Source organism: Trachemys scripta, chromosome 1 (genome assembly GCF_013100865.1).
Source record: "Trachemys scripta elegans isolate TJP31775 chromosome 1, CAS_Tse_1.0, whole genome shotgun sequence".
Taxonomy (NCBI): domain Eukaryota; kingdom Metazoa; phylum Chordata; order Testudines; family Emydidae; genus Trachemys; species Trachemys scripta.
The window spans coordinates 286713281-286741139 of record NC_048298.1 but is presented as its reverse complement, the minus strand read 5'-3'; the positions used below and the strand labels follow the sequence as shown (position 1 = coordinate 286741139).

The following is a 27859-nucleotide window of genomic DNA, read 5'->3' as shown; positions in this document are numbered from 1 at the left end:
TAATGGGAGCTTAACTGTAAGCTCTCCCTCCTCACTTCACACCACATGCTGCAGCAGCAGCTTCTCCCTCAGACTGCCCACTGCCAGATCTCCCCATCTCCACCTGTGTCATAGCTGAGGCAGACAGGCTATTGTGGGTGTCCCCTGGCTGTAACCACAGAGATCAACCCTTCAATGAGCAATGGGATTCTAAGAGGGCTTTTGGAGCCTCAAAGGTCCCGGCCCCTTTTCCCCCAGTCCTTCTTTCATACTATGAAAATTCAACTAGAACTATGTTGCACTCAATACTCTACCCCATGGATTCAGTGGCTCTTCTCTCCCTCCTCGCTTCCCAAAAATTGCTGCATGAACTTTCAGCCCTTCAGTGCCATGAGCCCTCAGTGGAAAGACCTTGAGGAGGGCCTTCTAAGATTCCAGATGATGAGACTTTATTCTTGAATCTTGACCTTTCACAAGTAAGATTCCCTGATACAAATTGGGTTATGGAAGAGGAGGTGGTGGTGGTTTTTTTGTGTTTTTGTTTTTTTCCAGATCATGCAGAATCCTTAGAGCCAGAATATTAGCTGTCTTTGGGGTGGAAGCCCAGACAGATTATAGCTCCTAGGAAATAAATGTTCATTCAGGAGACATTCTGGTCTCCTGTAGTTCTTCGTTGAAGTGTTGTGCGGAATGTTTGTTTGATCTGGCCCCTCTTACCTTGCTGACCCAGGGTTCAAGTAAATACATGGATAAAGCTTGCAAGTCTCCAGCTGTACTACTGTGAGCAGATCTTCAAATCTCAAATTAAGTGAAGTTGGGCCTCCTCATCCTCTGCATAGGCGACCTCAGGGGAATCTGTGAAACCTGCTTCTCTTGTGCTCCAGACACTGCTGCTTTTATAAGACCAATTCCCCCACCCACCCACCCGCCCCTTGCACTTCTGGTTCAATTTCTGTAACTATCAAGTATATCTGTAAAGAGAACTTATGGAAAATAATGGATTTATTTAATCAGTTACTCCTTCTCTGGGTTTTTAGGAAAGAGTTGAGCCCAAATTGTCAAAATGTCAAAATATACACTATTATACATTTGAAATTTCTACAAATTGAAGCAAATTGTTAACTTAAATTTAAGTGTTTTGGAGGGCTCAGGAGAGAAATGCGGAGGGAAATATAATTCAGTGTGGCTTGTCACCCTTTTAAGGTGTTTTGGGGGAAAGCCTGTTCTATACATAGTTAAAATCAGTATGTAGCAGTTCTTTATAAGAGAATTTCTATAACCAAATTCAGTTTATTGTGGTGCCAGATCAGCTGAGAAATAAGTAGAAGTGTCTGGCATTACTTGAAGCATATTACTGAACGTCGTAGGCAAACTTTTCTGAAGAACAAAGTTTATTTTTTGCGCTTCAGATTTCTAAAAACCACCCCAAAACTAGTTTTGGAAATTCTTATAGGGGATTAACATTAGCCTTTACAGGAGTGGAAGAGCATATATATTCCCACCCCCCTGATCTGCTTCTGGCAGTTGGAATAAACTAATCAGATGCTTGTGCCTCCTTCCACTTAGTTTCTTAAATCAGTTCACCATGAAACATTTTTAACTAATGCCTAGATCTTTCATTAAATCAACCAGCATACCTAAATTGCCTAACAATCTTAACATAGCCCCCAGGCTACTGCTTCATGGCAGTTGTGATTTCTTATTATGTTGGAATGCATTTCAGTTGAAGTATATTGTCTAAAAATAATTGTTTAGATAGTGCTGCTTAAATACATACTTACATAGTGAGCCATTCACAGAGGATTTACTTAAATTGGGGCCCTTGCAGATTAAAAAAATCATTCATGTGGCTTTTCCTTTGCCAAGAATAGCTATCAAAATGCTTATTGCCTACATCCTGATTTCTGCTGTAGTCATATAGTCTGTAAAATACACATAATTTATAATTCAGTGTTTTTTAGAAAATTGATAAAATGTTTGTTAAAATATGGAATTGCAGTAACTGATTTAAAATAAATTTATTTAAACTGATTTCTTTAATCCACAAACACAATTGTGTGGTGATGCCGTATAAAGTTCAGTGTGGTAAATCAAAAGTGAAGATGTATTTCACTTTTTAAAGAAAGCTGTCTTTGTCGTACTTTGAAATCAGTATCTCACTTATGCATATTGAATAGCTTATTTACTATAGGTACATTTATTTTGACTTTTTTGCATCCAGAGATTTAAAATTCAATTGTAGAAGTTACTTAAGAGCTTCAGGACTAAACATCTTTAAATCCAAGAAAAGGGAAAAATATGTGACTTAGGATGAGGACCTAAGTATGTGACTAAGTCCCATTGATTTAAAGTTAAGAACGTGCTTAAGTGCCCTTCCTGAATAGGCATCCTTCTCTGAATTGAGGTATTAAATAACTTTATTTGGTGAAGGATAATCTAAATTACTCTGCACACCAACTGAGAATTGTTTTAATAGTAAAGTCTCTAAAGACAACATTAAGTTTTAAAAAAAAGCTTTAAAAAAATTACTTGGCTCTGTTACAACCTCTTGGAAACTTAACTATCCATATAAAATTTATTTCTATTCATGAAAATAATTTTTTTTTAACACTTTTAAAAATAACATAGTTTTTTGTTGGTATTTTGATACTTCTGCTCTATGCACCAGCATTGTGTAATGTAATCTTTGGTACTCCGAAACCTGCAGCTTGACTTCTGGAGTGTTTTAGAAAGGTGTCTATTGATTATGTATTATCAAATATTAATAAAGGTATTAAAACAATTTGTTTCCTTATGTTTATATTATATTTCAGATTTCCATACATGTTCAGAGAAGGTGATCACTCTGTCTACTTTATCCTGACTCCAAAATACCAGGACTATAACAAGAAATCCTACCCTATGATGCTAGTGTCTTATAGCCCAGGCCCTAGCATAATGTCTTGGGACTTGACTCACCTCTGTTTGCCTGATTTTTGGCTCAACTTCCTTAAGTTTTAGAACTACCCAATCCCAATTATTTCTCCTTTATGTGATCCCTACCTTCCTTATAGGTGCCTACTTCTAGCAATTAGTGACCCTGACTTCTTTGTCCAGTTCAGACTTTCCTCTCTCAACCCATTAAGAAAATCCTGACTGTTGGCATCTCCCTCTCCCTTCCTCTGCAAGTCATAACCTGGTCCCTCAAGCTGTCCCAGTACACCATCAAGTCCTCCATACCTTCTGTCCATCCTCTTCAGTCTGTATCCTGACTCTGTGATACAATGTCTTGGGAGTGATGTGAAGTCTCTTTTCCAATATCTTTCCAACATTGCTGCCCCAACTGTAGCTAATCCTCTTTATTAGCGTTGAGAAAACACATTATCGATGCTTACTCCAGATTTCTTGAATGTGTCTGTTGGAGATCTCTCCCTTCCTTACAATGTGGTTATACTCTGAGAAGTAACTGCTTAGCAGGGAAAACACTTCTGGGGTTCCATATTCATTCTTATCACTTATGCCATCTCAGGTTTGCTCAGTTTACAGTGAAATAGATGTTGCTTATCTGTCTTTGATGCAAATTTACTCTGACTTCTGAAAATCAAGTTGGGCTCTTTCCTTTCCATGCTTAATAGCAAGTAATATGCTGAAGGTCAAATAATACCATCTATTACATATCTGAAATTCTACTGACAACAAATGGGATGCTCACATGTAACTGATAGAAGGCATAATTCTTAGGAAAGTAGGTTGGCACAAGTGGCACTCAGAGCATAATTTGGCCTGCAGAACTTTTATCACTGATGAGGTATGAGAGAGAGCCCAGCTTGACTTTGAGCCCAGTGTGAGATTGAAGGGCTGTCATTTTGGAAAAATTGCATTTATTGTGAGCTGAGTAAACTTGGTATGGAATTAGTGATGCACACAAACATGAAGCCACAAAATGGCTTTTCTTGCAAATGGACTATGAAGAGCTGGGAGTGGTTGTGTGGTCAACCACACTTTGAAGGGAAGCTGCACTAGTATTCCCTTCAGAGGTGTGATACGTTTGCATATGCGGAATGGTTCCGAAATCTTTAGTTTTGGCTAGGAGAGTGGATTTTTTAAAATAATTAACCAAAATGAAACGAGAACATTTTTAACTGTTTTTAAACTTTGGACTTGAAGGTAGAGGCAGTGACCCTTTAACTCTTCATAGTTATTTACCCCTCTTTTTAGAATCGGGGGGAGGGGGGGAAAGGAAATACTTCTAAATGGTCTGATGATGTACTTTCTTTCTATTGCTCCCCTTCTTTCTATTGTAGTAGAATCCAACATTGCTATCTCTTGTTTGTCTGTGCACCAAGCAAATGGATGTCAAGACCATGTGAACAGTGTGAGTAAGGTGCTTGTTGCAGAGCAATAAGGGAAGCTCTTATTATAGCATCTCACAAATTATAGCTTTCTTCGGGGGGGGGGAATTAATGTATATTTAGAATCCAGAGGACATGCCCCACCAGACTATGCAAATTGTTAAGATAGGTTACGTTTTAGTGTGAATTCCTTGTGTAACTTTAACTTTGTCAGCAACTGATCACTCTCCCTCCTAGCCCAGGGCAGGGAAGAAACATTGTATCTATGTATAGAACTAATGTGAATAATATTTGAACAAATGGAGTTAAAACATGTGGTTAAACAGATGTGCTGATGATCTGGTCATCTTATTGTGGAACGCAGAACATTATTTGAAAGGTAAAAAAATGCAACTTGATGCACTTCAGTCCACAAGGCAGTGTAAATTTTAAAAGAGGACACAATCTGTGTAGACCCCGGAATTCTAAACAAGATTACCGTGTTCATTCAAAGTGATTATCAGCTAATAAAAAGTAGTATCCAGAGAATTCTTTCCAGAGACTGAGTTTAGGTAACTTATTCTTATGTATTATTGGAATTGGGTATAAGAAAATGTAAGCAAATGTTCCTTGTTAACAGTGGTAGCCGCTTTGGTCAGCGTTTGTATTTAACAGTTGAAAATTAGAAAGAAGATATTTTGTCAAAATAGATGTCATGCTGTCAGTTATCAAATTAGATTTAGACTGTTAATGATTCATCAAAGAGACATTTAAATTTATTTGAAAGGCTCTTCTGCTTGCTTGATTTCAGTAGTACCTTATCTTGATAAACTGAAATATATAATGTGTATTAATTAAATAGCCGATTCTTGGTGTGGGAAAGCTCTATTGAGCATTTGCTGCATAGTGGCAGGGAGCATAATTCAAGAGCATAGTTTAAATGGCTTATTTTGAAAAGTCCGGTACTTTCCTCATGGAATCATGAAAGGATCTGGAAAAAATTGGTTCATTCACCACCCACTCTAGGATGGTTCTTTACAATACTTATTATTGATAAACACATTTGCTAGAATTGTGACAGAAATGGGAGGGTGAGAAATAGGATGCAAGGCTTAGTGTCTGGAAATCTTAGCTCTTTGTACTAAGGGTTTATACTATTCCTACATTTACAGTAATTTTCTAATGGCTATGTACAACATACACTAATGAAGAGGATAATATGGAAATAAAGCTAAGTTGGGAACTAAATAAATGGTAAGTAATGTAAACATTATGAACCTCAGAAAATAGACATGTTGTTGTTTTTTGGAGTTCCTGTGGCTGTCGATTCAGGAAAGCATACCTGTCCAGAAAAGCACTTCAGTGGAGTTTAAGTACATAGTCATGTTCTAGTACACGCTTAGGAACTTTCCTGAACAGGGATGATAAGAATTGGCTGTGCTACCTACTAGAGAACAGTAACAGGACACAATCTGGAGACATACTGGATTTTGGGTATTTGTGTTGACTGAGTTACAAAGGATGATTGTGATGGTTCCTGGGGGTGCTCAGCGTTGTGAGGCATCTCGCTACCACCTACCTTTACGGGAGGAAACTTTGTCTGTGCCTGCCGGGGTCAGCTTCTTGACTCCTCCACCAGCCCTGGGTAACACAAGCACTCCCCTCTCAGCCTATTCAGGCTTTGCTGTCCCTCTGTAGGCAAGGAATAGGTGCACTCCATCCACCAAGCCCTCCAAGCATCTCTCTGGGGTGTCCACCCCATGTTCTGCTGGACACTCAGAATTCAGAGATCTGCTACTCTCAAAGCAATAGTACACAGCTTACCAGTTTAATCTCAAGATCACTGCTCCACTTAAATTTGTTTATAGAAGGGCCATCAATTAATTGCAGTTAATACATGCAATTAACGGAAAACAAACTAGATTTAAAAAAGTAATGATTAATTGGCATCTTAATCACACTATTAAACAATAATGGAATACCACTTATTATAAATATTTTTGGATGTTTTTCTACATTTTCAAATATATTGATTTCAACTACAACACAGAATATAAAGTGTACAGTGCTCACTTTATATTTTTGATTGCAAATATTTGCACTGTAAAAAAGAAAAGAAATAGTATTTTTCATTTCACCTCATACAAGTACTGTAGTGCAATCTTATTATCGTGAAAGTGCAACTTACAAACATAGAAGTATTTTTTTACATAACTGCACTCAAATAAAACAATGTAAACTTCAGAATCTACAAGTCCACTCAGTCCTACTTCTTGTTCAGTGAATTGTTAAGACAAACAAGTTCATTTACATTTATGTGAGAGAATGCTGCCCACTTCTTATTTACAACGTCACCGAAAGTGAGAACAGGCGTTCGCATGGCACTGTTGTAGCTGGTGTTGCCTGGTATTTACATGCCAGATATGCTAAATATTCAGATGCCCCTTCATGCTTCGACTTGTAGGCATAATTTTCAGCATAGATACATGACTCCTTAAATATTAACTATACAGACATCTCACAATGGTTAGGATGACCAGTGTTTTATGGCTGTTGGTGGAGACCTCACATGCTACACTTTGGCATATTATTACGTAACATCGGATCCGGGATATCCCTATGCACCATATGTAAACCTCCATGCACCTCCTCTGTGCCCTCTGCCAGTTGGCATCAAGAGGTCCCAGGGTCACAATGATGAAGAGACAAAATCTGGATTGAAATGCAAAGGAGTAAACTGAGTGGAGCCAAGATCAGAGATGTGTACAAATGGAATGTTCAGTAATCTCAAGACAGTGGGTAAAGAGGGATTTGCTTGAGGTCCAGAGAAGTACAGGAACTGAAAACGAGACACCATCAGATAATACAGAAACCCACAATTAATCTAATTTTAGTCTTGACAGAAAAATGACTTCATGTTCTATGTGTGGCATGTTAGTGGTTGTAAAAATAAGCCACTAACGAAGATTTAAAATCCAGTAACTCAACTTTTTTCAGGTACTATTGTTATATCAAAATGGTTACAGAATGGGGTTTTAATACTACAAAGTCTTTAAACATGTAAATCAGGTATTAAAAAACAAAATCTTTGTGATTTGAGTGTAGTGTTTTGATATTAAAAAGTTGAATTAAAACAGAAAAAAAAATGCATCTAGATAGTTCATTGTGATGATAAAACCAGAAATTGAAAGTTACAAATTTGTACAACTTAAATTCATACATTTAATTTCTGTGATTTTAAAATAAGTTGTCTTTTCAAATAAGTAGTTGTGAAAATAAGATTTTGTAGCAGAAAGGAATAATGGTACAAGATTTACTTGTGTATATAAACAAAGGACAGATGAACAATTCTATGCGTCAAGTTGTTTTTTGAATTTGTTAATAAAAATTGATTATTTACATGCTGTTGTGAGGTTACATTATCTCATGAAGTTAAGGCCTACTACAGCATTGGGAAGACCTTGCTGTTTTTATTGTGGATTGTTAACTTTGTTTTTCATGAACCATCCCTCCCTAAAAGTAGGTACCTAGGATTCCAAAAAGTTTTTTACATTTTCAGGGTAGTATGGACTACTGTGTTGTAGATTTTGGCAAATACAGCAGTGTGTATATTTTATGTAAGGTTAATCTTAATCAAATACCTGCAAAACACCCATGACTCTGGTTTGTCCACTGCTATATTACTTAGGTCAATGCAGTATTTTCCTTCGTCACAGAATATGTTGAGCAGAATTCTATGTATTGTCATCCTTTGTTAGTTAGTTATGTACTGGCAGTGATGAGATCCTTTGCCAGGATATACCTCATTTCCACCTGTATAAATCCCAAGATTTTTATTTTTAATTATTTCTATTAAATTTTGTGCAGAATGAGTTCATCCTTTCTCACACTCATTCTGGAGACTGTTCACTAACAGGGTGGTTTAAAATCAGATTTTATTAGATCAGATTTTTATATTTAAATTGCATTTTTTAAATACAGGTTTCTTTTAAAAAAAAAAAATACCTATTTACAATTGATAACCTATATTAAGACCTAAACTCTAATCTAGTAAAATATTTTAAGTTAAATAAAAAACTATTCAGCTGAACGTGTTTGTTTGGAAAGTTTTAAAGAAAATGAAACCACTGAACTGGTGGAAGTCACTGACTAAGTGTTTGGTACAAGTTTGTTGAAGTGCTAGCCCAGCTTTTGACAGCAGTAGCCTCTTTTGCAGGTGCAGAGAGAATATTTTCCTTATTTCAGTTTATTCAGCTATTTCAGTTCAATGACTAGTTCATTCAAAATTAAGAAAAAAATTGGGAGATGTAAAAAGCAGCAAAGCTTGTTTTCCTCTTCCATGAACAAAAGAATGAGATCAGCTTTTTCTAAAATCTAAAAGGACATGGTGATGAGGAACAATCAATATTCACTGACTAGATAATACTTCCTTTGTATAATGTTAGTTTTAAATGAAAAAAAAAATACTTTTATTAAACATTTTTTCTTATGTATCCAGAACATTTAAGGTAGTGTTATTTGGAAAGAAATTGAAAATGCTATTTTTGTGCATTTTTAATTGTTTGAATTTCCATCCAAATAAAGCTTGATCCAAATTGCACTTATTTACTAGATTTTTTTTCTTGTATCATTCCCCTTCATTCTAACAAAAAGGTAAAAATTAAGAATCTGAATAAATATAAGTTAAGCTCTATAATTGCTTACACTATCACTCTATACTTTTGTTTATCATCCTGGCTAGCAAAAAGCACCAAACTTAGTGTAAAGGCTATAATTAGTTGGAAATCAACATGTTTTAATTGTTACCATCCCATGAGACTTTACTTTTCTTTAGGAAAAGAATTAAAGTACAAATACAAAACATGATTTAAATCAACGCTGCCTGTTTGCTGATTTAAATTGTGATTAAAATTGGTGATTTAAGTCATTGATTGAAATCAGTCTACCCTGTTCACGCCTATCATTTTTATAGCGATACACTAGTCATGTCACTTTAGTACCAATCCAAACATCTTTCTAATTAGCTGAGGGGTAATTTAAGAAGCATTTCTGCAACCTTTACTCTAGTGCTTAACGAACTAACTACACAGTAATACTGTATTTATTCAGGGAGTGAAAAACTGGGAAATTAAGGAATTAAGTTTTCCTGGTATCAAATCCCAAATTGCTGCCCAGAAATATAAATTACTTGGGAGTCTTAAGATGTCTGAAATGGTGTCACCTAAGGCCAGGAATCAAACCAGCGTTTCCTATATGGCAGTGTAGAGCACCACCTGCAGGCTGCCATGCAGGTCAGAGTAGATGTCTTACTGACCATAACCAGGAAAGCAACCTCTGGCAATCTCTGATGTTTTGTTTTTAAATTGTGGACTCTGATTTCAGGGGGGTGGTGGTGGTGGTGGTGATGATGACTGATAGGATGCGAGAGTCAGCTAGTTTCCCATTCCTCATGATCTTATAATTTGTTGCATTTTAAGCTGCCTCCTGTCTCTCACATGAAGCCCATTGTGTATTCAGATAGTTTTGAACTGAGCCAGATTTTGAATCTCCATTTACCTTTAAACAAAACAGTGTCTGGCTGGTATTGTTGTTATGCTACCTTGTGTTATCCTGAACTGCCCACCTGTTTTTTGTCTCTCTCGATGTTCCTGTTGTTTGTCAGTATCTGCTTCGCTGGGTGAACCACTGCACTTTATAAATAATTCATCTTTTTTCTTTGTCTTCACTACCCAAATACCAAAGTATTACCCAAGAATGCTGCTGCTTTGCAAACTATCAATATTTGTTTTATATGCACATATGCATCTATACCTATGCTTGGGTATGTATCTATACAAAGAGAAAACAGATAAATGAAGTAAAAACTTGAAATCCAAGCCACAAGTATCTACGAGTTGGATTATGATGCTCCTGCTTATGCTGGTAGCACCTTACTCGGTGAATAGTCTAATTGTTTTTGTGGGCATGCAGTGATCCAGTGATCTTTGAAACCTGTCTCCTGAAAAATGTGATATGGGATGGACTGGACTAGACCACCTCAACACAAGTCTTCTGCCAGAACAGCCTTCTTGCTGATTTGTTAAGGACCCTCCTGTGCTCTAGATATGTCCATATATAAGAGAACTAAAAGATCTACAAAGCTCCTATGCCTCCTCTCAAATTAATTCCTGGATGGTAAGCATGTCTCTTTCCCTTACAAAGTCCCCTTGAAATCTCCCAACTTAAATGACTCAGGAAAATTCACCTGTTCCAATATGATCCGTGACTGATCTACTTTTCCCTGGCCTTCAAGAATTCATGGTCCCAGGCTGCTTACAATAAAATACAAGAAAAGCAATTATCTTCCTCATCGAGATGCAGTTCACTATTTTCACTGTGAATGGGTCTACACATGCAGAGCACAAAACTATTCTGAGCTAATCTTCAAGTTTAGGATTGACAGCCCTTTTGTGTGTGTTTTTTTTTTTTTAATGGGGTCCTTAATATCTGATTTGGGCCATAGCTGCTACTGCATTACAAATTTATAAATAACAATAACCAGGTTCATAAAGTATAACAAGGCAAAATATTTTCATTGCCCTCCTCCCCCATTGACTTGTCATTCCTAGTTCTCAATCAGAGATGGAATATGTTCCTCCAAATCCTGATGCCAGTACCTGACATAGGGTCAATCACACAAGGAATTTATATTTAAAAGTAAAACCAAAAAACCCATAACTCTGTTTCTTTACCTATTTGAAAAAAAGACCTCCAAGGAGGTAAACAGAGATTTAAGTACCACCAACCAGATAGGGAAACAAATATATAGTTTACACTAAAAAAATAAACCCCAGCCCCCCACTTATCAGAAACCTAGAGCTATCACAACTGAACAAATGTTGGGAAAAAGTTGTAATAAATAAAAGGAACACTTATGTCAGTATTTTTTTCTTTTGCTGCTGGTGAAGATATTTTTCACTTCTAATAGGCTCTTTCCCTCTTGTAGCATAGTTTCTGTTCTCCATCTCTGCCTTTGCATGGTGCCCTTGTTTCTTGTACTTAGTTTACTGCTCGAGGGTTTATGAATGCAACAGCGAGATTTTAGTTAACTATCCAATGTCTACTAATTATCTATTTTACCATATGCAATATTAATCACAGGTTCAACTTTGAAGTGTATGTGTACTAGACTATCAGTGAATGAAAAATGTTCTCAGGAGGAGGAGCTGATGCTGGAATTTTTAGCATTACATTGTAGCTTGACTTTATACTTTAAAGAGAGGCCCATCCAAGACAACATTTTAACAAGTGACAGCATGCAAATGTGGATATAGTGGTATTATGTGTATAGTTTAATAGCTGTTAAATATTGGCTGTACTATTTTAGTTTTTGCATCATGATACTGTTCTTGTACTTGGTGCATAAAATATGTGCATTTGTTGAGGGGGAATGTCTGTGCAAGAAGTAGTAAATTTAAGCTATGATAGACTCCTGGGAAGTGCTTTTTTTTTTTTTTTTTTTTTAAGTACTAGATGCTTTTTTTATATTTAAAATAAAATAAAAATACATTATGGTCTGAGTTTTGTAAATGATTAAGTACTGGTCTGTAATAACCATTACATCCTGCCCATGTCTGGCCAAACTTTTTTCCCCATAAAACCTGAACAACCTCTAACACAGGAATGTAGTTGTAGCGGATATTTTCACACCACAGTTGTCTTGGATCACCCCAAACGTTCTTAAGTGTCAATGATCTCCACCTCACTTGAAGTGTATTGCTGGAAACTGAGCCACTGATCCTGAAAACACTTTTATGCGCATATGTAACTTTCCTCATGTGACTAATCTCAGTCTATGAATGGAGTTACGCGTTTGCAGGATTAGGGTATGAGGATGGGCTTTTTTTTTTTTAAACCATTAAGTGAAAGGACATTTAATGCAAGAGGATATTGGTTTTCTACAACTTTGAAAATTTTGTTCCATCTGGGGGTATTCAGAATGTGTGGTTTAAATTGTTTTGCTATAAAGTTCTCTTTAAGTAACTTCTTAAATTTAAACTACTGTACCCTGTAGGACCATGTTGGAGCCTCCATTTTATTTATAGGTGTTATTTGAAAGATGTCATTTACAAGGCTTAGCCACCAGCCAGAGTTCTAATGACCTTGCTGCTGGCTTCATTTCCATCAAACCCAATGTCTGATTATTAAACAGTATTAGTGCTTTAAAATCACTGTTCCCAACCTTTCAAAATATTTCAAAGTCGTTTAACCAGTCTTTAATGTTCCAGCAGTGATGTTTTTTTTTCTTCTTGCCACTGCAAGGAGCCATAACCTATTAGAACTGCTGTATGCTTCCTTTGCCACTAGATACTGCTGTTAGAGGGCGAAGATGGCAAAAAGCTTCTTCCTGTTTTAGTTTTTTCACTCCGCGTGGATGCCCCAGCCCTGAAAGGGCAGTGAAGTTGAACTACAGTGCACAGGCTGACCAACTGGGCATCAAGTAACATAACGATTTCATTTTTAATACACTTGGACACCGATTTGGTGGTCCTTGATTTGTAGAATGAGAAAGTTACGATGGCATTTTTATAGTATATACTTAAGATGATACGCAGAGACATTTGGACTACATAAACAATATGGTTTTTTAGCATCTTCACTTAAGCATTTCTTTGTTTTTCTTGCTTTTTATCGATTTTGAATAGCTTTGCAAAATTGTCAAAAAAAAAAAAAATCCATCAAATCTGCTTGCATTGCCCATGGTTACTATGATGTTGCTGAAAAACCTATTTTACTAATTAGTTTTTTTTTTAAATATACGCCCTGGATGAGCGAGCAAATATAATTTTCCAAGTGTGGTTTAGAACAAATGTTTGCAATTACAAGGGGCTTTCACTTGTAGAAATCTTAGTATTTGTGTGTGTTACATAATCAAAGAAAAAGCATATGCTTTAGAAGCAGGGTTTTCTTTACAAAGGAGCTGAGTTGCCACCTCGTGCTGTGTAATCCTCAGTCAGTGTCTGGGCCTACTGATTTTTGAAGTAAAGTATAGCTCAGCATGATTTAAAGGTGGCAGAATCAGTCCTCTAACAAACTGCAAAGGAGATCTTGCTACTATAACTCACAATATAATTGTTCAGTTGCCAATAGTTTTTCTATGTCATTGGTTTTCTACCTGTGGTCCGTGGATCCTGGGGGTCTGCAAACTCTCAAGATTTTCAAAGGGGACTGCACCTCCATTTGAAATGTTCTAGGGGTCTGCAAATGGAAAAAAAAGTTCTATATCTCCAGTCTGTTTCTGTTTCAAACTGATTATTTAAGGGCCAGCAATGTGCTTGGTTTGTAAAAGCGCCCGAAAAGTTGTTCTTTTTATTTAAGATGCTGCACAGGATTTCTTGAAATTTCCTGTTTACAAACATGAGATCACAATTGCCAGAAGGACTTCTTTGATTCTATACCAAGTCAGCTGAATTATTTATAAAGCATCAGTTTAATATGCCTGTCTAGTTATGGGTGGATATGCCTCTATTTGGTGATTCCTGAGACTGTGCTGAAGGATTTCCATAAAGGGGTCCCTCCATTATCTAATGAAGAAATTCAGAAGTTTAACAAACTTGTCATTACTCTTGTGGGTCCCTGTCTTCCCGTTCACAGGAATATATCAAACCTCTTGGTCTTGTGTGGCAGTAGGAGAAGGGTATGTTATTACAGAAAAGCCTTCTAAGATTTCTTCTGGTTACCTCTCTGGCACTTGAATTTTTGTGGACAAAAGGCTATGGTTATGATGGACTAATGGGTACCAGCGATGCTGTCCAGGCATGATTAAATACGTGGGTTATCTTGACTTGTACTGTGCCTCGGCTTATAAGATGAAATGAAATGGAAGAGTTTGGTAACTGTATCTTATTATTCATAGAGACCATTTATTATATATTGGTATTATGGTAGTGATAGATACCCCTGACAAGCTGGGTTCCCATTGTGCACTCATATAATGTTTCCTGTCCCAAAGAGCTTAGTCTTTGGCCTCAATAGTGCAAAAGCTTTTGCGTGTGTTTAACTTTGTTTGTGAGTAGTCCAAATGAAGTTAATATGCCCTTATGGACAATCAATAATAAACTGCCTCTACGGCAAGCTGCAACAGGTGGGTGACACATAGGAGAGGAAGGGAGGTTGGAGGAATATGACATGATCAGGTTTTACATACACTAAAATGTGCGTGATGGAACAGATTCTGGTTAAGAGCTGTGAATAAACTGAGGAGTGACAGACCATTCCTGCACTTGAAATGACTCTGCAGTTTTGATGTGGAGGAAAAAAAAGTGACAGAATCAATAATAATGGCAATTGTGGCACTCAGCCCAGAATGTTACTTAACCTTCCAGGATTGCCAGGATGCTTAGTCCCACACACTGTTCCTTGTCACTCTCAAATCATGAGGACTCTTCTAGGGAACCTTCTTCTTCAGTATTATGCCTTACCTTTAAGGCAAGCGTCAGCTCCCAGGAGTTTATTGAAAACCGCGGTAAAAACTATTGCCAATTTGATCTGCCTTTGTATTTCAGCCTTGCAGATAACAAGGGGCCTCTGAACTTCAGAGTTAGTTTATTTCACTTAAGCCATTAATTTGGAAGGCTGAATGTGAGTATATTTATTCAGATAAATTTTGTAGAAAGCTGGTATGACTCTCCCTGCATTTGTTTACCAAACAGAGTAACCTAAATAGCTGTTTTTCCTTACTGATGACTTTTTAGTGTGTTCCAGTGCCTTCTCAACTTTCATTCCTTCCCCCCCCCCCTTTTTGTGTGGAGGGATGCTATTCAGTTTCCATCATTCCAGATTTATAGATTGAAGTCCCAGAAAGAAGTTTATTGCATGCAGATGCGTGTGTGTGTGTCCATTAATCTGGGAATATCCCACCCAGATAATATTAATTTTTAGTGGCACTAATACAAAGTTAAATTCCCCTCTATATTTCTGCAAGTTGGGGGTTAATTGTTCCTTGCTGTTGAGCTTGTTGGATTGCTATAGACTGGGAGAAAACTGCTTTATAAGCCAACTAATTGTTACAGCAAATGGTGCCAACACTACTACATTTTAAAATTGGAAGATAAGAGAAGGTCGATGTGGGAATGAAATTCTCTCTTCCTGCACTTGTGCACTCTCTTGTATCATTTTTACTTTTGCATAGTGCTATTTCATTTTTACCCCTAGTTTTAATTTTCCTGGACAAAAATCCTACAAACAGTTTAGTTAAGAGAGAACATTAACATGACTTGATGATAACTTTAAATATCTGATTTATTTAAGTTAGCCGTCTCCTTTGTGATTTCATGAGTGATACCATAAAGGTTTTATGTAATTAATTTTAAAAGTCTTCCTTTTAAGAAGATCAATACAATTGAAGTTAATGACATACTAATGCTTTCTTTAACATTTCATTCTGAGAATTCAAAGTTGCCAGGGCAGGTGGGCAGAAACCATGTGCCTAAGTTTTTAATTTGGACAGCTTTCAAAGATACCTCCCCTATTCGTATTTTTAATAAAGGTATGTACCAGGAATCATTTATCTATTGTAAGCATGATATGGGGTCAAACGTATTTTATCTTTCATGCCGAAATTATACAGCCCTTCTGTCTAGTACCAAACACTTGATTTTCATGCTTGATATTTTAAAGATGTTAGCATCCTCCCTGTACAGCTTTAATGTAAGCTTTTATTAAGGTAGCAAACTATTGGTGCTTCTAAATTGAAATGCATTTCATTTTGCTGTACTGCAGTGCAAATTAGGTGTGCTATTTTGGAGGGCCTTGCTAATGTCTACTGATGGGAAGACCCATTATTCAATATTGTCAATTAATGAGTAAGTGTAACACACAATATAAAGCAAGATTAATGCATCCTAAAGCATACTTAATTAAATTATTTTCACAACTAAAATTAAATTGTAATTGTATTACTAATTTATAGTTTATTACTAATTTGCCAGAAGCTGGGAATGAACGACAGGGCATGGATCACTTGATGATTACCCGTTCAGTTCATTCCCTCCGAGGCAGCTGGCACTGGCCACTATCCGAAGACAGGATACTGGGCTAGGTGGACCTTTGGCCTGACCCGGTAGGGCCATTCTTATGTTCTATAGTATACTAGTAAATGTATTAAAGGTCTTGTCTTGTAGTTTATGTATGTGACTGTGTAATGTGAGAGGTTCAATTGCTTTTTTACCATTAAATCTTCAAGATGAACTGCCAGCTTTTGTAGGTATAGCTTAATGTAGTTTTGCTCCTTCCAGGCCCCTTCTATCTTTCTGTTGTGATCTTTATCTAAAGAGTTACTTACTGGTAAGTTTAGGGCCAACTTTGAATTCTGCCAGTATATGTTCAGCTATACATCATAAACAGTTGTACAACCATTTTACATTTTAAGAAATAAAAAACTAGCCTCTTTTCCTAGTGGTGACTTTTACATTGCAGTTCGCTGGCTTACTCTGGGACTTGTCTACTCTGAAAGCTCAGAATCTAACATAATGGCACATTACAGGGTTTGAGAAATTGGACCAAATTCATAAATTTTTTTGTAATGGCATTAAACCAAAGATGAATTTGACATGAAAGTCTTCTGATGTCATTACATGTCAACACTAGAAGCATCCTAGCAGTTCAGTCCATGTGCCCCTGGACTGATACTAATGATAAATGCTGTGCTTCCCTTCTTCTTTTCTTGTGCCTGTGTTGGCATTCTCTTGCTTTTTTTTAATTATGTTGTCTTTTATATTAAAATCCAGCAGTCTAGTCTGCATGGGTGGGCCATGTACTAAGTAGGTTCTGATTTATTTATTTATTTTGCCAGGAGGAAGCCAAACATTACTCATAAGCTCTTAATGGTAGGAGCTGTATCTTCATATGTCTGTGCAGTACCTAGCCTAATAAGGCTTCAATCAAGATTGGGATCGCTGGGGATTTTACAGGTCCTTAGTTAAAAAGACACTGAAAGAGTAATAGTTTGAATGTCATTTCAGTTTTTAAGCATGAACTTTCTATTCCATTTAACTTCTGTGTAAGGTGACCATAATTTTTTAAGACTTGAAAACCAGGACACGCTGCTGCTTCATCCCTGGCCTCTTCCCTTTACTATATCTGGCCTGAGTACTTGCTTATGCTCACACCCTTCCATTCAAAATAAAACTAAATAATTACATATTTATTAAATACAAGATATACAAACCTAAATGTTTATTTTAACCCTCATCTCTTAAAACCATGGCAACATTATACCATCTTTGGATACCCCTTTCCCACTTAGGGTACCTACTGGTTTACGCCCCCCCCCCCCCCCGAATTGTTCGTAATGTTAACTTTGCAAACTAATTGAAATGTCTTCTGTTTTCAGTACAGAAACGCTGTTTCCCAATTTGAGCAAATGTACAGGGGCAACACTAACCAGTTGATGCTCCAATGTGACATACTTAAATTGTTTCTATCTTTTTTGTGTGGTTTCCATTCAGAACATCAGTTGATTTTTGTGATGCACTTGTGTCCCTGTGGGTTTTGTTAAGCTCTGGTCCATACTAGTGATGTGTCATCTTGCATAATAATAAGTATAGATCAAAAGGAAAATGTTGACAGAGACTTAAAGGGGAAAGATCAAAGAAAATAAGGCAAATAAATCATTACTTTGGATATGTATGGTATAAACCAGGGATCGGCAACCTTTGGCACACTGTCTGTCAAGGATAATGGCTGGGATGGTTTGTTTACCTGCAGTTTCCGCAGATTCAGCCAATCATGGCTCCCACTGGCCGTGGTTCACTGTTTCAGGCCAGTGGGGGCTGCGGGAAGCAGCATAGGCTGAGGGATGTGCTGGCTGCCACTTCCCGCATCCCCATTGCCTGGAACGGCGAACCGCAGCCAGTGGGAGCTGCAATGAGCCGAACCTGCGGACGCTGCAAGTAAACAAACATACCAATTGCTAGGAGATGCTAAAATTACCCACTCCTGTTTTGACCTGATATACTTAACAATGATCTGTGAGCTCTTCCTGCTGCTGGGCAGCAAGTATATCCCTGCTCACATCATTCATCTGTGATCATGCTGTTGCCCAGAGATGTGTTGCATCTAAAAAAGCTATGCCGTCTCCTTCCTGCCTATTTGACCTCTCCATGGCTGTGAGTGACAGGGTTTCAGTTAATCACTGGCATGATGAGCACACAACTTGTACGTTTTGTCAGATGCTGCTGTTCAAAACCATTGATAGCTCAGCTGTTAAGGTTTTGCTCCCTGTCACAACCAGTCATCTTACTTTCAGTGGGGCAGACCAGTTGTGCTCCCTTATCCAGCAGGCCTGGCCAGTTTACTTCTCTCCAGAATGTGAATTGTTGCATCATAAGGGAATGAGACCGTTTAATGCAAATGAAACTGGGGGAACATGGGTTAAGAGCATAATTGTGGCACAGTTTGTTACCAGGCAAGGCTATGATGCTGGGACAGGAACTAATATAATTTGGAAACATCAATGGAGTTTGTTTTAAAGTTCTTCCTTTTATCAAATCCACTTGCTGACTCTGCTTTTACAAGTTCAAATTGATAGACGAGCAAGCACCCCCTAGTTATCCAGACTGCTGGCGAGAGTTGGGGGAGCTGGTATACAGAGGGGATATGGAGGAAAGATCAGCTTTTTGGTTCCAAGCATATCAGGAACACTGCCTCAGTCCCTACTGTGTGTTCATATTCCTCTTCCACTTCCTGGGTGACCCCATTTTCAGTGCATGCACAGCTCTGTACCTTAGGGGCTATTGCAGCAACTAGTCAGCAAAAGAGAGTTTCTTCCCACTCTCTAGGTATGAAATTGTGAAAGGGCTGCTGTGGCTTTTTTAGCTTAGCTGCCGCCTTGGAGTAGTGTCCCTGTGGTGCTCCACTGTAGGTGTATCTGCCCCTTTGCCTCTAAATGGAGATTTTAGGTAGCAGTGTCCGTTCAGCCTGCACATACACTCTCCCTCCCTTGTGGTCTGCTTCTAGGCTATCTAGCTCTGTGCAGGCGACCCCGACCCCCACCCCCGTCTTTGATCTCGAACAGTGAGGTGACAGACGTGTTGCTGCACAGCCAAAAGTTGATCACTCAATGTACTTAACTACAAAAATGGAAACGATTCCAAGTTTGGTGTAATTCTAAGCAACCAGACCCAACCTTCTCTTTTCTCCCTCTGATTTTAGACTACATTTTAGACCTCAAGAGGTCAAAACTGTCGCTCAGCTCCCTTAATCTTGTGGCCATAATGGCTTTCCACCATCATGTAGACAGAAACTTGGTGTTCGCTCATCCACTGATGCGTGGATTCCTTAAGGGCATTGGGAATCTCTTCCCGCATGTGAGACCACCCCCTCCAACCTGGAATCTTAACCTAGTTCTCAGAGCTTTGACTAGACCTCCCTTTGAGCCCAGGGCAACTTGCTCTCTTACATCCATCTATGAAGACAGCATTTCTAATTGCAATCACTTTAGCTAGGTGCATAGGAAAAATAGCAGCTCTAATGGCCCACCTACCATACACGATCTTTTCTAAAGACAAAGTAACTCTGAGGCCGCATACCAACTTTTTACATAAAGTTGCCTCCACTTTCCATATGAATCAACAGATCCCTCTACCTGTTTTTCCCCCAAACCACATTGACAACAGGGAGGAGATTATGCATATGCTAGATGTTAGAAGAGTTCTAACCTGCTTAGGCAGGATTAAGGAATTCAGGAAGTCTTCTAAACTCTTCCTTTAGTTTGCAGAAAGATTAAAGGCTCCGCAATAGCCTCTCAAAGACTATCCAAATGGGTCACTGATATCAAAGGTGAAACCTGGTCTCTCTTTCTGGAATTCATACACTCTCTATGAGGTCAATTTCTGCCTTCCTTAAAGATGTCCCTATCTTGGAAATCTGCAGAGCAGTGACTGGGGCATCTGTCCACGCTTTCACAGAATATTGTGCAATCACTGAAGATTTGGACTCCCACGCCATCTTTGGCTTCACAGTACTCTGTAGTAGCGGACTCCACTCTTCTATGTGGGATACTGTTGTAAAGTCACCTACAGTGAAGCACTCGCACGGACACTACTCGAAGAAGTTATTCACCTTGTGCAGTAATGATGGTTCTTTGAGATGTGTGTCCTTATGGGTGCTCCACAATCTGCCCTCTACTTCAGAGTTCTCCATAAGGGGCTCAGCAGTAGAGAAGGAACTGAGGGGCATTTGCCAGTGCAGTGCTAGATAGCCTCGAGGCAGACCACAAAGGGGGGGTGGGGGGAGCGCATGTCCAGGCTGAACGGACACTGCTACTTAAAATCTTCAATTAGAAGCGCAGGGGCAAAGATATGCCTACAGTGGAGCACCCATAGGGAGACAATGAGTTCCTTCTTCTTATTCCTCAAAGCTATGTGATTGAAACTCTAGGTGGATGGGTGATGGTTGAATCTTCCCAGAGGTGCCATACTTTGCATTCACTCAAAACACTACTAGTGAATGAGCTAATTTTTCTGCCTATATATTATTAAGGGTTCTTTTAAGAATATGAAGCCAATTTTAGTACTAAAGCATTCTCTGGTATCTGTGGTAAATTCACTTATTGAATATAACAAAGTATTTTGCTGACTTAGATATACTGTACAGTGCAGATACTGCACCATAAATAGTTAGTTAGTTTTAGCAATTTCATTAAAAGTCGTGAGTGCTTTATGAAGCAAATGTAATGTGAGAGAGTCAACAAACTGAGCGGTCATTTTTTGTTACTTATGTTTCCAGTTAACTGTTCCAAAACTCTTAGTGGAGTTAGACAAGGCCAAGTGTTGGATTTAACAATAGTGATCATTTTTAAACTGGCTTTTGCATAAGTAAACATAACTCCAAGTGCTGCTTTTTACTCTAAATCTTTCAAAAAAAAAAAAAGTGTCTCCTTACAGTAGAACCCGTACATATACAGAACTATAAGAGTAGTCCAGGATGGAGAACACAGGTAAATTACCAATGGACCAAGTTTTGACTAGTGAAGTTGGGTGCCTCAGTTTTTGGATACTCAGCCTGACATATTAAAGGAGCATGAGTTTCTGTGGGTGGGTGGGTCCCCAGAACTTAAAAAAAATCAGACCCCTTTAAGGTGTCTCCGATTGAGCACCCAAAAATTTGAGAAGTCCTAAATCACTAGCAGAGCACCTCACCCTCCCTGATTGAACTAACCTCGTTATCTCCACACTGATTTATACCTGCCTCTGGAGATTTCCATTACTTGCATCTGAAGAAGTGAGGTTCTTACCCACGAAAGCTTATGCTCCCAATACTTCTGTTAGTCTCAAAGGTGCCACAGGACCCTCTGTTGCTTTTTACGGATTCAGACTAACACGGCTACCCCTCTGATACCTAAATCACTAGTCACTTTTGAAAATACTGGCCTGAGTTCTCAACTGTATTATGCCAATTAAATGTCAGGAGAAAAGATTAACATACTGATAAGTAGATTGCTTTATTAAGTACTCTACAATAGTGGCATAATCCAAAAATAATGAAATTCAAGAAATGATGGATGTTGTGGCATGTAAAGATCCTGAAGTCATCCACTGCCACATGGTCAGTAAAATCAAAAAGGATCAGTTAGTTTATCATGCTTACTAGCATCAGAAGTTTCATGTGGCAGGCACCCACTGTGGCATGTTTTTGACAGTGTATTGTGGCATTCATTTAGTAGTGTGCAAAAGTGCAATGTTTCAGAGTACATCTAGCATATCTTTTCAGGTTCTAGTTCCACCAGTCTTACTCCTGTGAGGTTCTCTTTCACCTTGAAAGTCCGGTAGAAACTATCAAATTTTTAATGTCTTCAATCATTGGGACCTCTCGGCTACTCTGCTTTAGCAAGTAGAAGTTGTAAAGCATGGTTAATGTACAGTATTTGCCAGCTTAAAAGTTTCAATGGAATTTACAAAAAATAATAGTTCTCCACAACCGTTTCTATATGTTTAAACTGCTCCATAGAGGTACTTCATGTGGGTCAGATGGCATAAAGGAGTGTTCTCAAGGAAGCTGAATAGGGGAACTCCCTAACGCCCCCAGGATAAGAAAAGGTGGGGACCTAATTGCCAGAAGTAAGGGAGTGATATTGCTGCTTTCTGTATGGTTATTTCTGGAACCTAAGTTGTTGCAAGATTGTTTTAGGCTATGTATACACTACAGCTTACATCAGTATAATTAAGTCAATGGGAGAGCTCTCTCCCACTGTCTTAGATGTGGTCTACATTGAGTCTGCGGGGGGGCGGGGGGGAATGATCCAAGTTACGCAACTTCAGTTATGTGAATAACGTAGCTGAATTCGACGTACTTAGATCTACTCACTGCAGTGAGTCGACTGCTGACACTCCTCCATTGCCTCCACTTGTGCCTCTCGCTCCAGTGGAGTACTGGAGTCGACGGGAGAGTGCTCGGCGGTGGATTTATCGCGTCTTCATTAGACACGATAAATTGACCCATGCTGGATCGATTGCTGCGCGTCGATCCTGAGGGTAATGTAGACAAGTCCTTAGTGTCTTCACTAGCAGTGCTACAACAGTGCAGTTGCATTGGTGCAGCTGTGCTGCTAAGTTCTATATTGAAGCCATAGGGCCTACAAGACAGTCTAAAACGAAGGCTGCCTGGACTAGAAGAATGTCGTGTGAAAACTTGATAGCGAGAGTAATCAGTTAAGGTGGGCTATAGAATAGTTCTAGTTAGTAGGGCAACACCCATTTTTTCATGTCCTGTGTGTGTGTGTATCTATCTTCCTACTGTATTTTCCACTGCATGCATCCGATGAAGTGGGTTTTAGCCCAGAAAGCTTATGCTCAAATAAATTTGTTAGTCTCTAAGGTGCCACAAGTACTCCTCGTTCTTTTTGCTGACAACAAGAGAGTAAATCATAAATTAGTTTCAATAGAGGAATATGTTGAAAATCATATTTCTGAAGAGACAGCAAACGAGTTACAGGCCTCTAAGACACAGGATGCAAAAGAGTTCTTGCTCAAGTTGCATTTCATGTATTTCAGACATGATGAAGAGAGGGGTGTGAAGCTTTGGTTTCTCTTCCTTCCAGTTCTTAAGATAGTTGCAGGATGTTTACCTTGAACTTGGTGGAACACCATCTACTGTAAATGAGACAGCTATGCAATTCAAAGGAAGTGTAAACCTGTGTCTTTATGAAAATGATTTGGATCTTTGAGGGCCCAAGGAGATCTGATATATGAAGTAGCAAGCTGGTCGATTAATTTTAACATCTTGATTGTTTGTTGCTAGTGATCTTGACAGGGTTGTGTATAAATACGGACTAGTTATTCCTTGCTTTCACTTGCTTTTGGATGTGTGGTACCTTCTCACATTAGTGTGCTTTCCTGCTGCCCCATCTCTCCTTCCCTCCCCTCCCCCTCCCACCCCGACTTGTCAGGCAGGTGATTTATGAAATGACATGTTTAGTCCTAGTAACTGAACACAATGGCTCCATGGTAGATTTAAGACTTAGTTGATTTGAAGGTGTATGATATTTTTCAAAGGCAAAGTACGGCAGCATTTTAATCATGCTATAATGCAAGGGAATGCACAAATGGAGAAAGTATAATAACTTCTTAAAATTAGGCCTTGGCTACACTTACCCGCTAGTTCGACAGCTGGAAATCGAACTTCTGGGTTCGACTTATCGCGTCTAGTCTGGACGCGATAAGTCGAACCCGGAAGTGCTCGCCGTCGACTGCGGTACTCCAGCTCGCCGAGAGGAGTACCGCGGAGTCGACGGGGGAGCCTGCCTGCCGCGTGTGGACCAAGGTAAGTTCGAACTAATTCGAACTAAGGTACTTCGAACTTCAGCTACGTTATTCACGTAGCTGAAGTTGCGTACCTTAGTTCGAATTAGGGGGGTAGTGTAGACCTGGCCTTAGAAATGGGTTCCTTACATGCTTAACGGATCACTTACTTTCAATACACAACATCAGATATTAGAACATTCTTCTGAAATACTTTGTATTCACAGTTGCACAAAAAGAATTGCCCCTTTACTTATTAACATATACACCTTCCAAAGCTAACAATTTTTTCCCTTTCTCTGTTGCTTAGAAATATTTTAACTAAATTAGTAGATCCAAACACCTATTTTGTACTGATTTTGAGACAAAGGTGTTAATATTTCCAAATGATGAATTTGATATTCACCAAATTTTGTTTAAACTCACTGCAAAAAGTAATTATAGGTAGCCTAACCTGTATTTCTTAAATCCTTGTTCTTAAGGACTTGAAGCAAAGATGTTTCCTATTCGGATGGGGCCTGATCCACCTCCCCATGAAGCCCTTCCATTGTCTTCAGTGAGAGGTGTTCATGATAATCTCTGATTTATATTGGCTAGTCAGTAATGCATCCTCTTGTCACATGAGCTGTGAGATATAACTTGAATATGGGATATTATCTTAAAAAATGAGTTGTCCTCTAAATTTCAGGTATGGATAGCTTAATTTTTAGGTGTGATTTTTATGTTACAGCATTACTTGTCTGTGTATGTTTTGTGGTTTTGCCTTTTCAACCTCATAAGAAATTAATCAAAAAATTGTTAAAGGAAAATCCCAATGATTAGTTATGTTTTTATCCATTTTCCATTATACGGTAAAATATTGATAAATATTACAGAATGTATATCTGAGACTAGTTAATTGAATAATTGTGTATGAGGCAGAATCTCAATAAGAACAGAATTTTTAAATCTGATTTTAAAACCGTATACTTTCAATATTTCAAGTCAGTGAATAGAGATACTGATCTCTCTTTTAGTTGAGAACATCCCTAACAATAATCTGTGATAAATAATTCCTAGTTAGGGATTCAATTTGATTAAAAATATGACTGAAAGAATCAGTGGTCAACTCCTTCAACTTTTGTGTGCAGACATGTTTTTTAAAGCAGACCCTTTATTGAAGCAAACATGACTTCAAAAACTTTAAACGTTTAACTCTTTCACATTAGATAGTATGGAAATAATGGCTTTCATTTTGTGTTCAAATGGAAATATTTTTCCTGGCTAATGTCTCTCTGCAAATGCTTTATCTTTAAAACTGGAAAAAATCATTTGATTTCAGACAGTGTGATTTTTGTGATGAGGTGATGTAAGAGCCTCATACTTTCCATCTTAATGTCAAGCAATAATACTTCATTGTAAATACAGCCCCTCTAGTGTCATTGTTGAACTATAAAATGAGCTGTGAAATTTGTTATTTCCAGATGAGCTTGAAACAATGAGAACTTATGCACTTCCTTAGTGAGAGTCTTGGAAAATAAATTACACTGCCACTGGGTAAAAAGGATATTTCAAATGTATTTGAGCAGTTTAGAACCTAAAAATTCATGCACACTAGTTTATAAGACAACTTATCTGTACCATACTTTCTAGACACGATTATTAACTGCTTCTTGGAGCAGCCAATCCTGGAACCCACAAAGGAAGAAGCAATTATTGATTTACTCCTAAGTGGAGCACAGGATCTGGTCCCAGAGGTGAATAGAAGCTGAATCATGCAGTAATAGCGACGATAATAATTAAATTTAACATCCGTGTGTGTGTGTGTGTGTGTGTGGAGATACCCAAGAAGCTCACCACAATAGCACTTAATGTCAGAAAAGGGAACTATACAAAAATGGGGGAGCTAGTTAAACAGAAATTAAAAGGTACAGTCCCAAAAGTGAAATGTCTACAAGCTGTATGGAAACTTTTTAGAAACACCATAATAGAGTCTCAAATTAAATGTACACCCCAAATTAAATAAAATGTAGTAAGAGGACCAAAATAGTGCCACCATGGCTAAACAACAAAGTAAAAGAAGTGGTTAGAGATAAAAAGACATCCTTTAAAAATTGGAAGATCAATCCTACTGAGGAAAATAGAAAGGAGCATAAACTCTGGCAAGTCAAGTATAAAAGTAAAATTAGGCAGGCCAAAAAAGAATTAAGAGCAATTAGCCCAAGACTCAAAAACTAACAGCAAAAAAATTTTTTAAATACATCAGAAGCAGGAAGCCTGCCAAACAATGAGTGGGGCCACTGAATGGTCAAGGTGCTAAAGGAGCACTCAAGGAGGACAAGGCCGTTGCAGAGAAGCTAAATGAATTCTTTGCATCCCTCTTCACTGCAGATGATGAGAAGGAGGTTCCCATACCTGAGCCATTCTTTTTAGGTGACAAATCTGAGGAATTGTCTCAGGTGAGGTGTGTAAATAGAGGAGGGTTAGGAACAAACTGATAAACTCAACAGAAATAAGTCACCGGGGCCAGATGGGATTCATCCAAGAGTTCTGAAGGAACTCAGATATGAAATTGGAGAGCTACTAATTGTGGTATGTATCCTCACTTAAATCCCCTTCTGCACCAGATGACTGATGATAGCTAATGTGACACCAATTTTTAGAAAACACTCCAGAGTCAATCATGGCAACTACAGGCCTATAAGCCTGACTTTAATACCAGTCAAACTGATTGAAACTATAGTAAAGAACAGAATTAAAAGACAAATGTATGAACATGATTTGTTGGGGAAAGAGTCAACATGGCTTTTGTAAAAGACAGTCATGCCTCACTAATTTCTATTAGAATTCTTTGAGGGTATCAACGAGCCATGTCGACAAGGGTGATCCAGTCGATATAGGTGCTTCACCAAAGGCTGTTAAGCAAAGTAGGGAATCATGGGATAAGAGGGAAGGTTCTCTCATGGATCAGTAACTGATTAAAAGATAGGAATAAATTGTCAGTTTTCAGGTGCCAATTTTGTGATTTCCCTGGGGGTGCTGGACCCTTGCTCCGCTCCAGGCCCCGCTCCACCCCATTAAGCCCCCACTTCTTCCCGCCCCTGCTCCACCCCCACCCTGCCTCTTCCTGCCCCTGTTCTGCTCCTTCCCCCACCTCTTCCTGCCTCTGTTCGTTGCGCTCCCACCTAGCACCTCCTGCATGCCACTGAACAACTGATCACGGCATGTGGGAGGTGCTGGGAGGGAGGAGGAGGAGGAGCTGATCGGTGGGGTCTGCTAGTGAGTGGGAGGCGCTGGGGGTGGGGGAGGAGCAGATCCGCACATCTGCCAGTGGGTGCCTAGAAACCACTATTTTTTTTTTTTTTCCTCCCCGTGGGTGCTACAGCCCTGGAGCATCCACGGAGTCTGTGCCTATGCCTCCAAGGATCTGTACTGGGACCAGTGCTGTTCAGCATATTCATAAATAATCAGGAAAAAGGTAAACAGTAAGGTGGCAAAATTTGCAGACAATACAAAATTACTCCAGATAGTTAAGTCCAAAGCAGAGTTACAACGGGATCTCACAAAACTGGGTAAATGGGCAACAAAATGACAGATGAAATTCAATGTTGATAAATGCAAAGTAATGCACGTGGCAAACATAATTCCAACTATACATATAAAATGATGGGGTCTAAATTAGCTGATCTTGGAGTCGTGGATAATTCTCTGAAAACATCCCCTCAATATGCATTGGTAATCAAAAAAGCTAACAATGTTAGGAACCATTAGGAAAGGGATAGATAATAAGCAGGAAACCTAGAAATCTGTTTT

The 27859-nt window shown here is 38.5% G+C and overlaps 1 protein-coding gene across 13 annotated transcripts in view; it reads left to right on the top strand.

Annotated features, from left to right (window-relative positions):
* The window catches only part of TSC22D1 (TSC22 domain family member 1), a 134101-nt gene that overhangs the window by 42669 nt on the left and 63573 nt on the right, over positions 1-27859 (top strand). For 5 of the 13 annotated variants that reach the window (XR_004644087.1, XR_004644085.1, XR_004644083.1 and 2 more), the window contains one exon: positions 710-2779. The exons of 5 other annotated variants lie outside the window; for them this stretch is intronic. The gene's annotated coding sequence lies outside the window, so the exon portion shown is untranslated. Of the gene's footprint in view, positions 1-709; positions 2781-27859 lie in introns of those variants that run through there. 3 more of the 13 variants (XR_004644080.1, XR_004644082.1, XR_004644079.1) reach the window with 1 other exon arrangement.